General features: G+C 38.0%; 1 protein-coding gene across 5 annotated transcripts in view; it reads right to left on the bottom strand.

The window, feature by feature from the left end:
* Window positions 1-15,266, bottom strand: part of JAK2 (Janus kinase 2) — an 87,143-nt gene extending 71,877 nt beyond the window's left edge. For 2 of the 5 annotated variants that reach the window (XM_032675333.1, XM_032675332.1), the window contains exons 1-2: window positions 15,171-15,258; window positions 14,527-14,575 (exon numbers count right to left, since the gene is read on the bottom strand). The gene's annotated coding sequence lies outside the window, so the exon portion shown is untranslated. Of the gene's footprint in view, window positions 1-7,623; window positions 7,744-12,715; window positions 12,737-14,526; window positions 14,576-15,170 lie in introns of those variants that run through there. The other 3 variants (XM_032675334.1, XM_032675335.1, XM_032675336.1) reach the window with 3 other exon arrangements.
* Between the last annotated feature and the right edge of the window lie 3,371 nt (window positions 15,267-18,637).

Below are 18,637 nucleotides of genomic sequence, written 5' to 3'. Positions count from 1 at the left end.
AGTATTTCTTTGAATTCCTTCAACTACTATAACAATATTGTGTAACTAGGTGCAATTAATTTTGTCAGCTTAATGCCCACCCCTTGTCAATGCAGCAGTACTAGAAATGAAACAATGACAAATAAAAGCCTACTAACTTTCTTCACCTATGTTAATCAACTCCAATTAATTCAGTTGTCCTGATCCAACAGACTGTCACTGCAGCACTGAAAAACCCAATCTTGGAGAGCCCTTTGGGAATGTGTCTGCTAGGCCCCTACTGACACAGAAGGAAGTGTCAATACGGAAACTTTTAACCCTTCTTTTTTTTTTATCCCTCTCTCTTCTCAGTGTTTTCTGCTAGAGGACTTCATTCCTCTTGTTTATCAAGCTTGTTTGTAGGAGGTGTTTATAAGAGTGACAGTAAGCTTCCACATACCTTCTCATCCGAGCCTTGCCAAATCCCTTCATATTAATGCCATCTACCTCATCTTATTAGCAATTCTACTCTATCAGCAAACAAAACCAGTGAACACTTGTATGGTTATTCTCCTTTTTACTCTGCTTTCGTGTGTTTATGACTGACATACTGGATGGGAAACTTGTCTCACTTCACTAATACAGGAGGTACAGCTAGACAGTCAAAGGCTTCACACACCAGAGCCCACATCCTGGTTACTGGACAACATGTCCAGTGAAACAAGTGTGTTTTCCGCTATGGTCAAAACAGATGAAGTGTCATTACATCTTATTCCTTTTACAAATTCAAAGCAGTCTTACATGTAGTTTAACTGTCTTCATAGAGCTGCAATTGCTCTCTAATCAGTCCATTTTGTACTGCCTTTGTTCAGCTACTGAGGAACCCCTTTACTGGCCCTTTATTTCATGAGCTTTTCCAATGCAGCAGCTTTGGACAAATGGTTAAATATTTCTCTCTTTACCACACAAAAACAAATATATTGCCTATTTGTCCTGCAAAGCCCCAAAATACTTCTCAAGCTGAGCCTTCAGTCCAGCAGTACCATAATTATGGTGGCAACTAAATCCCCTTCCACTCTTTCCTTTGGTTTTTGTCTTCCCTTCTCTTTGGTACACCATAACCCTCTCCCTGCCCTCAAAAAGACAAAAGTTAAAAAATGAGGGGAAAAAGAAGGGAGAAAAAGAAACCCACTTTCCTTCTTTTCACTTTACTCTATATCCCTGCTCTATACTGTATGTTGTAAAAGTTCCCCATTGGAAATTCCTATTCCTCTGTTTATTCTATGCATTCTCCATTTCCCAGTTCCTCCTTCCTTTCCTAGCACTGGACTCCTCAAAGGAACTCATTCCAGCCCTTTGAGAGGTCCAGGGTTTTTTTCCTCCTAGTAGAAGACAAAAAAGCCAGCTCTCCCTAGTATTTAATTTCTTTATCACTCATGAGCATGCAAGTTGCTTTTGGAGTTGATAATCTTCAGTGTCTTCTTGTGTAACGGCTGTCAAGTCAGTAATTTTAAATAATCCACTGAAAGTATAAATTATTGATCAAGCTATTGACATAATCACCGAACTTTACAAGACAGGATTATCTGCAAACAGGCTACATTCAGAGACTCACTTCTAATGGGGAAAGAAGCTAACCTAAAAATTTATATAAACCCTAAAATATACAAGAAAATATATCTATAAAAAGGTTCGAGAAAACTCATTTTTATGTTATCACTAAGGGCAGTGTTGCCAAAAAGAAAAAATGCCAATTTTTTCTTCTTTCTGTAGTGTAAAGTACTTCACTCCTACCTGTTATAAAGTTTACATTGCAGTGTTACTTTCATTAGTTCCAGCACGATTAGTGAGCTAAAAATCATATAAGGGTTTTTTTCTCATTCTCTACTTTCTGTGGAAGAAACACACCATTGCAGATTTCAAATGATATGTCACTGAGTCTAGATAACATGCATCTGTTCCAAATAAAGAACACTACTAATTATTATAGTAGTGTTGACAGCAAATATATGATGCTCTTAGGTCAACTATGATTTTTAGGTTACAAGGGCAAAAATGAAAAGACAGACAAACAAACTGAGATTCCCACATACAGGCTGTGTAATCCACAGCTGACCTGCCATTTCTTTCATTACTTGTACACACAATTTAACACTTTAAGTATGGTTGTAATCATATAATGAGATTTGCTAAAGCCAGACTTTGTGTCAACTCGTCCAACAGTAGCATTTTGATGATCTACTTACTGAACAGAGATTACTTTTCAAATGTTTTGAAACTAGCAGAAACAGTAGCATTAGTAATAATACATTTGAAATGTTCTAGTCATATTGTGAAAGCATATGAAATTCAAATAATTACCTAGATTAAATCCAATGTTCCATAAAACTCAATTTAAAATACAGAATTATTAATGTATAGTTACGTATGCAATCATATACTAATAGAGATTCCCTGTCATAAAAACAACAGAATTGTACAACATTTTATAGTAAACATTGCATGTACAACTGTGTGCTTATATACAATTGTTTCAGTAATAAAGTTATAATATTATGTAGCAATTCACTACCCAGTGAATTAGCACTGTGATCCATTATTTTCATTATGCCTTCAAAAGGACTTTGCCCATTACACAGATAAAATTATAAAAAAGGATGTAGGAACAAACAAGAAAGGAGAGATCGGAAATTATAGTTGCAAAACTAATCCTGTCCATGATCTGTGTGAACAGAGATATCATAAAACAAAAAGGTTTATTAGGTTGCTACTTTATGCCACCACACAGCCTAAATAATGAAAGGACTACAATCTGAAATATGTATTTCCGCTCTTTCCTCCATTAAGAAACTAAAAAGGTATTGGTGAAAAATAAGTAAGGAATGTGTGCATGCATGTGTTAGATACAGCATTTGCTGGATAAACAAATTCTAGTTTATTGTAGAGACAATTTTAGTTTAAATTATGAAATCTTTAATGCTCACATACAGCCAATGTCTGGCTCTCCATTCTCGATACATCAGCCTCACTGAAATTTGAAATTACACAGTACCTTCCAACAGCTATAACCGCTAAACTAATGAAATATGTACAGTAACAGTTAAGGTTAAAAAGGTACATACAAGGCCTTGCACCTGTCTGCATTTCCAGTACAGAACCACTCATCCATCCACACCTTCACAAATACTGTCAACTTTTGTGACACTTCATAGTGAAAGAAGTGAGGGCACTTAAAACCTCAAGAATCACAAAATACTCTGAGTTGGAAGGGACCCACAAAGATCATCAAGTCCAGCTCTTAGGGGAATGGCCTACATGGGGATCGAACCACAACCTTGGTGTTATATTAGCACCACGCTCTAACCAACTGAGCCAATTTCAGGGTTTCTTGCACCTTTTTACTTATCTGTCATCTGCATTTTCTTCTCCTCATTCATAAAATATTTGGACTTTCTTACATTATTTTTGTATTCAGACTAAACATCACTTCTCATCCAGTCTACTGCCAAGCAACCTGCTAATCTCTCTTTTCCTTCCAGACAAATATCAATACTTCTCATTCCTCACACATCAAAAGAAATTCTCATCACAATACCACAGTCTTGCCCACTAACAGAACTGAGTCTTTGCACAACCTGTTTTTCAGAAGCAATTTGTTTCTTCCACTAACAAATCAAAACCAATTTTCTCTTCAAAACCATTTCAGTCCAACTGAAAATCAATTTTCCAACCTCCCATATAATTTTAATATAGCTTAGCCCAGCCTGAAAATACAAACATATTCGCCATATAGTTTCTGATCTTAATATTTATGTAATGTGGTTTTGGTTATTTATTTTCTTTCCATTTTACGATCCAGAAGCAGTCAAAACTTGACCAGGGAGTTTGCTCAAGCAAATCTGAGAACAATGGATCCAGAATGACAAAAGGGTGCTTCAGCAATGTAAAATGAAAGACACAATACTAGGCTGGATTTGGGCCCTGAAGTTTGGTTCCAAGTAGGTCAGATGTTGACTACCGTCAAGATCAGAAAGCAATCTTAAAACATACTTGACTCTGAGAACAGAACAACTAATGGCTCTTTTATTAACAGGACAAAAGGAAGGAATGTAAGAAAGCAACAAAGCCATAACAGGAGAGATGTGGCTGAACATGACGGAAAAGTTCTGAAAAAGAAGAGTAAAGAGACAGTAAGAAAGTAATGAACAGAGAGGTATCTGCAGGGATGAAGCCACAAAGCCATTTACATTCTTGCTCTCTCCTCATTTTAAGCCATTTTATTTCCAGAATCCTATTGAGTTCCTGTAAACTCATCTCATGCTTCACTACTGCTAGAAAGGAAAGCAGCAGTATTTTTACTGTTGTGGTAAAAGAAGAAAATTCCTTTTCTTACAATACTGGACACATAAACATTTAGAAACAGTAAGGACATATTCTGCTCTCCCAAAAGTGTCTTTGACTGAGACTGTCTTCTTTTTATTTGCAGGTTAAAAATAGTTATCTTGCGTGTGGTGCAATATTACTCATATTAGAAAGTCCATTTTTACAATTTAACTTCTTTTCCTACCACCTGCTGTGTAAGCTTACCAAATGTGGCTAGAAGACCATTTAACCCTGTTGCTGCATCTTGTATGTTTTTGCCAGGGAGGCCTTAATGTGGTTTTGGGTTTTTTTGTTCCCTTAGACTCTCTTTCTTCTTCTTTATGTGTCATTGGCAAGGATGATTTCCCACCTTATTTGCCTGATAGCAAGGGGATGTCCAGCAGTTTTGTTTCCTTAATTTCTTCTTCTAACAGCTCAGTGAGTAAGTGGAAATTATGTCTAGATGAGAAAGGTACTGGACCAAACAATAGATAAGTATTCTAGAATCACTGTAATGTATTATAACAAATTAACTATTAGATGAGAAATTATATTTTCTTTTGAATCAGAAATAAGCAAAGGTTGTTTTGACTAATAACACAACAGCAGTAATTCATGTATGCTTACCACCTCCAAACAGATACTTCTCTCTAACAGGGGAAAGCAATTTTGCTTTTGCTTAAGAATCTGGGATTTCTTAAAATGTCTTATTTCACCTTTTGAACTAATCAAGAATAATCAAGAATAATCAAGAAATCATAATAATTTAGGTCATCTTAATTTGAGAAAAGGCAGCAATATGAAATTTACGAAGCAATATAAACAAAAAAGAAGGGAAGTGTTCTAACATTACCTATATAAGTAGCTCCTCAAGTACAAGAGCAAATCTTAGTAAGAAATAGAATTTTAGGCATAAATAATATCCCTAGTACAAGCTCTTACTAAACAAATTTGGCATACTGATTCATCACACATTTATGCTCCTCAAGGGAAGAAACTTATGTTCCACAATTAATTTTATTAGTAAGCAATGACGTTACAGAGCAACTATTAAGAAAGTCAAATATTAAAACTAACTTGACCTGTGAACTCGTACTCAAGAATCCAGTTTGATGAAAGAACCGAATCGCACAGTCATACCCTTGCAACTAGCTCTAGGAGACATTCATTCCAGCAAAACAGAATCCACTGGTCTCAAGTGGTTGAAGTTTAATGACTTGACAAAAACAAAAGGCCATAACACTCCAAAACTTCCAATTGGTTTAACAGTCCATGAATCTCAGAGAAGCAAAGTGAATAAAAAAAAAGAAAAGACAAAAAACCCACAACCCCTCAAATATAAATAAGTGTATTACATGCATGTAATATTATAATGTATAATTAAGTACTCGGCAATCTAATGGCGACAATTTGATTTATCCAAATTTATTTAAAATAGCTTCTTTAAGTTATGTTTGAAATTGAAGAGAACATTTAATATAAACCACTTGTGTTGCATGTTTACTTTTAAAACTGTTTCACGTTTAATCACTGAAGCAGTCAAATAGTTCTTTGCACTTGTTTTTAATTAAACATGGCACATTATGATGCATTTTTATGTAAGAAGAGATGGAACTTAATGAGTTCCATCTAAACTTGGAGTTTTAATTCATTACATTATGCTAAAAAGTACATCAACTGTAGTTTTCAATATAATAATTTTTAACTTTTTTCTAGCATACTGGATTTCAAAATTTGAAATGTAACAACAACACACAACTTATGAAAAAATTACAGTTGACATTATTAAATACAATACTTATAAAGAAATGCTACATGACCAACTAAATTTATTAAAACACATTCGTTTTTTCAAACTGCACAGTTAATTAGAGGGGAAGTACGGTCATTACATGAACTGAACAGCCTGTTTCTGGTCACAATGTCCTTCAAGGATTTAAACCAAGCACAGCTCATCATCTTATGGTTATTTTTACACATAAACTGGAAGAAGAAATTGTTCCCAGTTTGGTTGTTGAAAAGTCTCTCAGGACCACCTACTGTCCTGGCTTTTATTTAGAAGTCTGCCAATATTCAGATCTTACTTGAATTCCAAATTCTGTGTCCAGGCCCTATCCCATTGCTCCAGCATAGAAAAAACACTGACAAACAAGTTCACAAGAGAGGACACTAACATAGCTGGAGACTGTAGCACAGACCCTGTAAGTACAGACAGGGGAACAGGGCCTATTCCACCTGGAGAAGACAGGGGGAACAGAACAGCAGCCCTGGCCACCAGCAAGGAGGTTATTCAGAAGACAGAGCCAAGCTCTTCACAGGACAAGAGACAACTGGCACAAGTTGAAACACAAGATGTTCAGAGAGGATGAAAGGAGAAAGTCTGACATCTGGAGAAAGTCCAGCAGTCAATGTGTTGTCTCCATTCTTAAAGGGTTTTGTGACCTGACTGGATACAGCTTTTGTACCCATTATGATATCATTACTGACCCTGCTTTATGCAGAACTTTGGAGCAGAAACCAACTGAGGTCCCCTCCTCATCAAATTATTCTGTGATTCTATAAGTACCATATCTCCAAAAGTTACATTGTTTGACTAAATCTAGGCTTTAGCAGAACTGTAATAATAACTTCCAAATGGTTTTCTTTAAATCAAAGAATAATTTAAAGAAATCTTCTCCATCTCTATTACCTGTCTGTCCACTGAAGACCAGGAATGATATGCTCTAGTTTTCATTCAGTGTGTCCCCTTAGCATGAAAGGGGTAATCACTTTTCCTGGCTTCACACATATTTAACCTATTAACTGTTAAAAGAGCACTCAAGGTCACTTCCCCTTAGTTCTCAGTCAAAAACACTTGTGCTGCATTATGACAAGTCAAATTAATAGTTAGTTTCTTAGTCAAGACGTGCAACAGATGTGGAAGACGGAGAAAAGCAGTTTGACACATTACCACAAAGCACTAAGTGCCCTGCATGCTGTTTAAAAGCAAAGCTTTTCCATTATTTCCAGAAATGTTTTCAAGTAATCTACACGTAAAGCTGTCCAAAGACCTCTCACACAAGTTGGTAGAAGAGTCCACAAGGCTACTGAAGGGATAAGAAACTAGACAGACAATGCCTTCTAGCACATTATGGCATGTGGTTAACTTGCTGTAATATCAGGTAATGACAAACTTCAGATATCCTTCTAAAAATCCTGACTATAAGAAATACTATTTCATCACCTTACACAGTCATAACAACCACACAACCACAGCACAACAACTTAAACTACAAAAAGAGATGTTGTGTAGTAACAACTTACCCCAAAGTTTTTACCTCAGGTTCAAGAGTTCAAAAAAGCTATGTATCAAAACTCACCAAACCATCATAAAATTGACAAATCCTACAATCTTTTTAGAAAACAAAGTAAACATTTTAACATTCCAAAGTGAGTTTAAAACTCAGTTTTGTGAGTTCACAGGCAAAAATATTGATAACCTATCAGTCTGAGCAAGTGGTAGAGCTCTGAGAAAACAGACCTGGAAAAATACAAGCCCAAGAAACTTATGGCACAGCTTAAGCCTGCTGCAGTCTAAAGATATCCTTCTAAACACTGTTAATACACCTGAACCAGCCTGGGTAGCAATGGCAGTGAGAAACTTTCAGTATTCTGTGTATTTGCACTGCTCTGGTTTGCAGCTGCTGAAATATGACCTTGTTCAGGTACACGGATGTGTGTTAAGATCACACATGCAACTATATTGCAGACATAGCTTCAAATTTATTTAGTTCTGACAGATACTGGTGTAATCTCATTAACCTCAACCAAATAAACCTCCTGGTTTATTTATTCTCCACTTTGACCCAAGTCTATTTCATCACACTGCTTTTAGGTCTGCCAATGCAAAACAATGAAAAGTGAAGATTTCAGCTCATTTTTACATCCACCTAGCAAAGGGTCTGTACATTTTACTAACAGTTTTGTATTCTTATTGTCACAAACTTAAGTCTAATGTGCTTCTCTCTGGCTTCTGCAAGCATGCTTCTGAAATGCTCATTGGAATTCAGTGCTAGTATATCATCCTTTCAACACCCGAAACACCATTTAGTGTGTTAAGCTTCAGTTTTAGGGACCAAAAGACACATTGGAATAGAATGCCCTCAAGTTAGCCAGCTAACTTGAAATCACCCCTAACCAAAGAAGCCAGGTTCAGAGAAAAACAACCAGAAGTACTTTTTCACAAGCCCCCAGATAGCATAGTTACAAAAGTTTATGAAGACCCAGGTATACAGCATTTAAAAGATAACCATGCACCTATTTACACAGTTGGTAGAGTAGTTCCAAAGTCTCAATCTTTTGGGAGCCAGCTGTTGGACTGACACATGCTTTACTGCCCACAGCCGAGGATCTAGGTCTTGTGCAATCCAATGCCCTCAGATTCCACTGGGAACCCAAAATTTCTTTTGTAGCTGAGTCCATCTTTGGGGTTATCCACGATGCAATTACACAATATTTTCTCTGACACTGTAAACCAGCTTAAGAAGTTTTCCTGTCCGTTCTCCTCCCCTCATGCCACTTGTTCCAAAAGAGAAAAAAGAAATTAATTTTAACTTAGGTCACTTGTGATACAGTTTACAGCACAGCTGTACAAAGAGCTGTTGTGTTTACACAACTGACAGAGTAGCATATTACAGTGTTTTTGAGAGGGTGAGAAAAGAAAAGTTTTGAGAACCAGAGACAGTTTAAGATACAGTTAATGCACATCATGAAACTACAACCTCTAACTTACTCTTACATCTCTGTGACTTCACAGTTTTTCATTTCTGACAGAAAGCCTAAAATTCTTTGTCTGCTTGGATTCCTACTCATTTTCCCCAGCATAAGGAATTCCACAGTCCTTTGGCCATCAATTGCTAAGTATGCTTTCAACTGCTCCAAAGAGCAAAACCTCAAGGTAACGAAATATGAAAAAAAAACCAAAAGAATGTCACTGTTTTACTCAGTGTAGAAATCTGAAAACTATGCAGAGCAATCTGTCAACATAATAAAAAAACTCATTGCTTAAAAACTGCATATTAATACTCATCTTAATATGCTGAAGTGGGCATTCAAATTTCATACAACTAATCTGAAACTCTTTAGAGAATTTTACAAGACAAGAAAAATTGAAGACATTTCTATGTACATATTATTATAACACATCTCATATTAAAATAAAACTCCCAGGGATTCAAAAAACTAATCGTAAGAGAGAATCTGCAGTGCCAGTGCTGTAAATTACGGCAAAATAGTGTGAGGAATAAGATTTGAAATGCCAGTTATAATTTCCAAAATTAATTTGTACAAGAAGCAGTTATCTCTATGAGGTACATTTCACAGTGAGGGGAAATGTCTTTAGTAGTTTGATGATGAAGTTGAAAACCATGCAAGCTTTCAAGTTCACCAATCCTCTTGGTACAACCTATAAAATGGGAATGGTTTGGCTTTGGGTCCAGTTTTGATTCCTTCAGCTATAAGGAAGTAGTTTTAAAGGTTTCACTTACTTCGACTCCTTTTACTCCCTCCATTTTCTGAAGATTACACTTTGCCTTCTTTACCCTTGTAGACTATATGATTGGAAAAAGAATGTTTTTGATTCTGTTTATCTCTAAGAGGATGCCTCCTCATATGAAGAGTTGCTATTTGGCCCCAACTCCTGATTTCCAAGCCCACAGGAGTACTCCTTCATTTAGATGGGATGCAGCAAACACATTAAGTGGCTTTATTTCCCCTCTGCATTGCTCCTTTGTTTCAGAAAGAAGTATAGAGCTAGCTGGGGATTGCTGTCCCTTGTAACTGTATTAAAGTTAACTTATGAACAAACATAATACAGCATTGCTACATTTTGCAGAATCAGCAGAAAACATTAAAGAATGTCAGAATTCCCTGCAACTGGGAAATGCAGCAAAAGGGAGAATTTCTGCCGGCTTATAGTATGCAGTATACTAACTACATCACACATAACAGACTTCGTTTTTTTCCTGAATATGATCCTCCAATGTGACTTTTCACTTGAAAGCTGTATTTTTAAGAGGCTTTTGTCTTTATAAACTCAGAGCCTCCTATACTACTTGATTATCTCAATAGGTTTCCAAAGTACCTTTTCAACTCACAAAAAAATCCTCTTTTATTGGGAATTAATGTTTGTTTTCCAATAGTCTTTCTCCTCAAATGCCCTTGCATTAATCTCAGTCAATTTCTATCTAATACATTCAGTATAACTCAGACACCATCCATGGCCCTATCTCCATAACTGAATTCATGTAAGCAATCCCATCATTTCATGTTGGACTTAAAAGGGCTCCCAGTCTAAATGCACTTGAATAACCGAGGCCTATAAATTTTTTTATAAATATGGGTACCAAATTAACTGTATATTTATGTATCAAGATTGGATATTTAGAAGGCAAAATTTTTCCTACTTTAAAAATATCTGACAGTACTAGAAACTCAAGCTGTAGCCTGTGTTGTGACACATTGAAGACTGATAAACATTTTGGTCATAACTATGAAATCCTAGCAGTCAAGCAAGACTAATAGATAGCAAAGAGAGAAAATATTCATTTAAAGCACACTAGACATGTCCTTTAAGATCTGTTATTTATGCAAAGTGTCAATGCTAGACTAGGAAATGTTAACACTCTTCTAAACTATTAACACTCTCCCTCCCAAAAACCTCCAAAAAGTCCTCATCCCCATACACTGTTTCTGGTAAACAGTATGACTTAGACTGTGCAAAAAAAAATCTCACAAACTGATTTAAATTGATTCGAAAATTACTCTCATTAAATGCTACTAAAAAAGAAATCCTTGAGACCAATAAAGTCACATAAAGAAACATTTTTTGATTTTTAATTATACATGCAAATAACTTTAATCACAACACCTTGAACGTGTATAATAAATTCATTTATTTAAAACACCTGCAAAAGATTTTCTTAAGGCCTGAAATCTACTGCAAGGGCTCAAGCACATAAGCAGAACAATAAAGGGAATACCAGTTAAGATAGCTCCACTGGACTGTCAATAAAAAACTTTACGTCATGAACAACACATAGATCAAGAATAGGAATAAATATCAGAAAAGGTCCTACATACTCCTACAGAGCAAGAAATACCACACCACATATATTTTTGCACTTTCAAAGTCCTAGCCTAGAAACAACTTTGGTGATAACTGGCTTACATGAATGAGACTTGAGCAGTATCAAAACTGAGAGCTAGCCAAGCAAAAAAACCCAAAAGACATTAGATGCCAACAAACACAAAATAACAAACTCCTGAAAGAATAACTTGCACTTATTCCCACATGGCATTGAATTTTGAGCCAAGTGTAAGCAGATAAACAAAACAATCATGCACAGGATGTGCAGCTCAACAGAATCTCTGCTTAACAGAGGTACACAAGACAAGAAACAAAGTGTTCCAATGAAAATAGGAAAGAGATTGAAAACATTCTCAATTCACCCGGAATACTGTCTTTTGTGACATCAGAATAAACACAGAAAACTAGAATCATATACTTATATGAGATATGAACAAATGCTAAAGATTCTAGGAAAAAAGAAAATACATACACACACATATATACTCCCTCCTCCCTCTGCCGCAAAAAAACACGACACAAAACCAAAAGACAGCCAGGAAGACAGAAAATCAAAACACTTTGAGCTAATGCCTCTTTTCCTAATAAAAGGAAATGTGCAACAGTTATTAAAAAGCAATCTACAATAGGAACTCTGTAATACTACTGTGGAAGTCATTGTCAAAGACAGATGCAGAGACAACTCACCTCATAAAAGGACAATGCTTCTATTGATTTTAAATCAATAGTTACCTGCATTAGATTGGACTTTTTTTCTACAAATCAAATTTAAAGATTCATGTTTGACTGTGTGATACAACTGCATAGCCAAAATTAGATAGACAACTGCCTTTCAGGCAACTCATTCTACATAACATATGGGGATTATCATTGTCCATACAAACCAGAAGTCTCTGCAGTACTGCATAACTCACAGAGATTAATATTTGAGTGAGGCATCACCTTTTTTCTTCCAGCATCTCACAGGCTGCAACTGACAGTGACAACATTCCTTGCACTGGTACCTTGTAGCACTTCACTGTATTGGGAGCATATAACTTACTTAAGTGACAGATACAATGTACTCTCTAGATGAACACAGCATGTAGCACCTATTTGTACGTGGCAAAGAAAACTGACTACAATTCCTCCAATAGAACTACTGTAAAGAAGCCTCATTATATATACATATTTTTTTACTGTTTTAGAGGTCTCCATAAAGACAGATCTAGCTTATGCAATAATCTGCCAAGTCTCATATCCAGAAATTCCAGAAAGCTCCTCATTTACCTTCGGATAAAAAAATCGCATCTGAAACAAGTTACAGAAATACAAACGTAAGCATGAGCTCAGAAGTTGACTCAGATATTATTAGTATTACTCATATTAGTCATCTAACTGGGCTCATGCTGAGAACCCTGTGGGTGGACATATGAATACATAAGTAACCCACCAAAATCAGTGCACAGCTCGGGTCAGAGGTTTTGAAACAGCAGCTCTACTAAGTGAAATGAAAAAATATATAACTGTGATAATATTTGCAAGCAAGCTTAGGTAAAAAGTTGGGGGGCAGTGTTATAACAAAAATGCTAACCTGTAATAGAACAAGAGCACTGGTATAGGATAATCTGGGTTGAAAGGTACCTCAGGAGGTCATCTAATTCAACCACCTCCTTTGAGCTCCAGTTATTTTTATTAAAAAAGACATAAGATTTTGGTTGCCCTCTTCCAAATCAGTTGGGTTTTTTTCTGAACACCATTAAAACAAGTATTTGTTTTATGATTGCATGGTCAACTACATCAAATGTTTTTTAATGAAAGTTTCGTAACATTTGATGGTAGTTCTCTTTTATTCATAACCAACACCATTTAATTAATGTCTCTGTTTAACGTTACTACATTTCTGAATCTTATTTCCCTTTTAAAGTTCTTTCAGATGAGATGCTAGGTTGTTTCTTGTAACTGCAAACTTCGTCACTTAGCTTTTTGTTTACATAAGGTCATACTATAAAAATGCTCCAGAGCTGAGAAAAGAGACCAATGGCTGAACAGCCCTGTTCATCCTCAAGAAGATGCCACTGCTAGTACAAGATGATAGTGACATTCACTGTAGTAGTATTCTGTCATCATGCATAACATTACCTCCACATAGGTTAGAAATGGTTATTCCACAGAGATTTCAACCTTTTTATTAGCCTAATCATCACTCCAAACAGCTACAAGTGAAAAGCAGTAACAGCCTCCTTTCATTTTCCATTTCCAGTTCCAGTCAGTCTGATTTAATCAATAAGGATGTTGAACCATTTTCTGCATTCTGTGAACTTCTTGTTCATCACAACTTCCCCTCTCAGCAGCAAATACTACTTCCTCATGTTGCTGTTGCTGGCATTTACAAAAATTAAAAACTCTGTAAAGAGCTCAAATTTAAGGCTCCTCTGGAAAGTGCACCGCTGCTTAAAATCTCTATCATTTCACACAACAATGCTGTAACTGTTTAATACAAAGTTCTCTATTTACACCCCTGAAATCACTCGGGAGGTACTCTCATCTAGCAGAAGACAGTGATGGCTACTGTATTCCTACTGAATCCTCAAATTACTGCCACTGACCCCAAAAAGGGAAGATAAATGGGCATGCCTAAGGAACATCACTACAATATTACTCCCATATCACGTACTGATATCACTTCTCAGGAAGACTGAGAAGCAGAGGAGGAAAAAAAAAGTTAATCAAACTGTTCCAAACTACCTTTACTTTAACTGTGTACAGAATCTCTCTACAATCTCCTGTTAATTTTGATTTTCCTTAAAATACAAACTTAATAAATACTCCTCTCTCACCTAAACTACATATACATTAAATTTTATTAACAATAGAACAAATTAAGAAGTAGATAAATTGGAAGGCTTTACAGGGCTAAGATGTCAGAAACATTCACCATTAAGCACCAAACAAGCACAGAATCACATTTGAAACTGTAAACAGCCATCACAATCTTCCCAACTATGTTTCCTCCTGCTCAACAACCAAAAGGAACACAGTCGACGACTCTGAGCACAAAACAATTTAAAAATAACCAAAGAAAGGTGTCATTTTCTCACCTGTCACTGACTGCAGAGGTGACAAGGCCACAATCAGGTTCTAATTAGACTTCAGTCGACCAAAAAAAAAAAAAAAAAAAAAAAAAGAAGGTTCTGAAGACGTTTTATCTGCAATTTTTTTCTTAAAACACATAATCTTATCAAAACGAATTTAACTCGTAACCCACACCTAGTGGAACATTTCCCCACGCAGAAGCAAATTCAATGGAGACATACAGAGAAAAACCACAGATGTGTTTCTGTGTTTCTCTGCCTGCTTGCCCTCCCCCTTGCAACGAGGGTTTTTTTGGTTTTGCTTTTTTGTGTGTTTTTTTGTTTTGTTTTGTTTTGTTTTTTATGGCACAAGTAAGAATTCTCGAGGAAGTTCTCCCGCAACACACAAACACGCACCACCTCCACCGACGAGGCGCGGCAGCCGGACTTCCCAGCTGCTCCGCCGGCCCGGCCCGGAGCCCGGGAGTGCTGTTTACGGAGGGGGAGGGAGCAGCGGCGGTGCCCCGCACACCCCTCCCGGCTGCAGGGCTGCCCGCGCCCCCCGAGTGCCCGCCCGCCGTGGGGGAGCCCCTGCCCGCGGGACAGGACATGGGACACGGCGGGTGCAGCCGCCACCCCCACCCGCCCCGGGCGGCGCCGGCCCCACTCACCCAGCGGCGCTGGCGGTGCAGCCCGGCGCGCAGGCAGCGTCCGCCCGCTCCCTCCCCATGCACGGCGGCGCCGGCGGGGGACGCGGCGGCAGCTCCGCGCCGACCCGCGCTCTGCCCGCAGCCTCCGCCCGCCCTCGGCTGGGCGGTGCTCCCGCGCCCGCGTCACCGCGCCACGGCCGGGCCGGGCCCTCAGCCCCCGGGCGGGGAGGTGGCGCCGCGCACAGCGGGATGGCGCTCAGTGCAGGGACGCCGTGCCAGCGGCCAGAGGGCAGGCACAGCGCGGCACAGCTCTCCCATGGGGCGGCAGCACCCTCGTCACGGAACCACAGAATATTCTGAGTTGGGAGGGACCCACAAGGATCATCGAGTCCAACTCCTGGCCCTGCACAGCATATCCCCAAGAACCACACCATGTGCCGGACAGCGTTGTTCAAACGCATTTCGAACTCTGTCCGGCTCCGCCGGCACTAGAGAGGCGGAGGGCACCAGGGGGTTGACAAACCTCTTCCCAGTCGGGAAGCGGAACCGCTGCCGTGCGGGCGGATGCTGCTTCCTGCCCCTGCTCTCACCCGAAAGTCGGTGTGGGCGACAGGGGATTCTTGTGTCTGACAAGTCTCCGTCTGTAGGAGCTGCGGTGAGGTGAAAGCTGGATTGAAGTGAGGCAAAGGGCATCAGACCAGCGGGTACAAGGAACAGACCTAGCCTTGTCCGGCCGTGGTAAACAGAAGCAGTGCGGTCTGGCAGCACAGTAGTGCGTGTGTTAGTTGGGCCAAAGGAAAAATGCGCGGGTGGTTCTTTAAGCAATGCGTGCGTGTGCTAATTCTGTCCCACCTGCCGGGATTTATTGCACGGTTCTGACTTTTGAAATGTATGCTTTTCTGTAACTTCTTGTGTGTTTGTTCCTTGTTTTCTTGTCCATTCCAAGTAAACACGCCTCACCTGAAAGCTCAGGAACCGGGTTGTCTATTAAAAGAACACAAATTGGGACAGGCAAGAACTAAAAAGCCATGTAAAATTTCAGTAGATGGTGAGTCACAAATTACCAACAGGCTCGTGCTCATGATATGCAGTGATTTCAAAGCCAGCTGTTACCTGTCAGCTGGCAATTTGGTACTGTTAAAATATAATTATTTAAGGACAATCTTGTCACTTTCATTTCTTTAATGTCACGTGTGGTTTTTTACTCTGTGCAGAAGAAAAGAGTATGCCCATGTCCTATAGCATTATCTCACAGGAAACAAAATATAGGCCATTTCAGAACTAGAAATTAGCTCAGTAGGTACATTGCTTTACGTATTTGTTTTTCTTGAATATAGAGTTCAAAGGATAGCTGGTGATTTTGAAATAAAGTCAATTACAGCATGTTTTCGTCTGTAATATCTAGACCTTCATCTCACAGAAAGTTTCTGTGGTATTACATCCTCTACTACTTTGCTTTTCATTTTTAATGTATCTTTCCAGATTGCAATGTGGAAAACTTGCACAAACATGCTGCAGTGACCCTGACACCTCTTCCAAGCAGGGAAAGGAAACAAACTGCAAAATAAAAATACTCTCATGCCTCCCAAATATAATTACCTAATATGCCACTGGTATCCAGACCAAAAAGACTAGGAGAGAAGTGTGCTATATTGGGTGTGCTCACTGCATATCTTAAGACTCTGCTCATCAAGATAGCTGTGTACAGAACCCTGTAAATGCAAAGAATTCTACTGAAATAGATGTTATATATTTTTAAGTTTCAGCAGTTTGTCAGGGTCAGGTGTAGTTGGATCTGCAAAACTTCCCAGCCTCTGGAGTGATAAAGCACGCCATCATTTGATGGGATTGTTTTTACTTTTGTTAATCTTCTATTATAATTAACCATATATTAGTATAGCATTGCAAGAAACACTATTGTCATATGAAATATCCTTTTTCCCTAGTCTGTTGAGGGTTGTTCATTACTTTCAACAGTGTTCCTTGCTATTACGTTGATTTTTAACAAGTCCTTTAAAAGGTATCCGTACCCAAACTAAGCATCTCAGATTTGCGTCTTACTACCATTTAAGCATCCCCCTTTCCTTTTAGTTTGCTAAATGATCATATACGGTGTCCATACATTTGCATGTTACTATGCTTGGGTAGAAGTGTCAGCCTGCGACAGGGGGTTGAAGCATCATTTATCTGCATACTGTGCACATATTTCGTTTTGCATATTTACACACTGTGAACATACCCATGTGTAGGGTATAATAACACAGGCATAACTACAGAATCAAAAATTAAAGAATGTTAAACATTAAACTTAGTAAACATATCACCAAGTAACAGACAAAAATATCACCAATTACATACATGATTTCCACAGTTCTTGTAACAACTAAAGAAGATTTTGTTTGCTTTTCAAAGAAAGTTACAAAACTGGCCATCTGTGCAAAAGGCTTAGTTTTACTTTCTTGATTACTTCTGTGTTCCAAATTCTGAGATAAGCATGCATGCCAGGAAATAGGTTTTGGTTCCTTTTTGTATTCAAAAAGCTAAAAATTACAGAAATAGTTCTGTGGTAGCTCCTTCAAAAATTCTCATAGTTGGATTTAGATTTATTATTTTCAGCTGAAACTAAAATCAAAGCATATTCTCTGTTCAGGAGGGGGGATTATTTGCAAAGCCTTCATGAATTACAACACTAAGGAATTACTTATTTAAGTCAGATCTATGACATCAGGCTGCATATATTTCACTTTTCCTTCTACTTTTGGAGTAGGATGTAAAATTCTTATTGTTTAATGATAAGTACATATGTTGTAATGTTTTTTCTCCCCTTTTTTGTATAGGCTTAGCCTTGGAGAAAAACATATTTTGTTTTAACAACCATGCTTCTCCTTTAAATATATGGCAGAAAGAACACTTCTGAAGGAAACTTTTTCATTTTTTACAGTCATTCTCTGAAACCTATTTCCTGAAATCGTGTGAGTGATTACCTCTTTCCTGGAGGAGAACAGAAGAACAAGCACCTGTAAATACAGGTTTGCACATGATTCATTTCCAGAAAGGACACGCTTCTATTTCATCCACTTCAGGAAAACAAACTAGAAAAAAGAACCATCCCTTGGCTTTGAGGGCCCCAACAGTAAGCAAAAGTTTGTCCCCTTCTAGACACCCACTTAATTACTGTTCCTTTGAGAGACAGTAGAAAGTACCTAAAAATACCTGCTGTAATGCATTTCTGCTAAAACTGCTTTTGGAGCGTTTACCTAAGAACACAAAAAGTACTTCTCCAGACACTAAATTCTACTCTGATTGCTGCTCCTGGTGGAAGATGCACTTCTTTTTCTGTTTTTTTCTCTAACAGCTGTGTTCTTGATCAGATACAAAATGCTGCATCATACAAGAATCCCACAGGGAAAAAAAAATGTAGAAAAAATCCCCAAATAAACATGTTAAAAAATCTGCAAGAACAGGCATCAGTTCAATTGCTGAGCAAC

Source organism: Chiroxiphia lanceolata, chromosome Z (assembly GCF_009829145.1).
Source record: "Chiroxiphia lanceolata isolate bChiLan1 chromosome Z, bChiLan1.pri, whole genome shotgun sequence".
NCBI classification, from domain to species: domain Eukaryota; kingdom Metazoa; phylum Chordata; class Aves; order Passeriformes; family Pipridae; genus Chiroxiphia; species Chiroxiphia lanceolata.
This window is presented reverse-complemented; position numbering and strand designations above follow the sequence as displayed.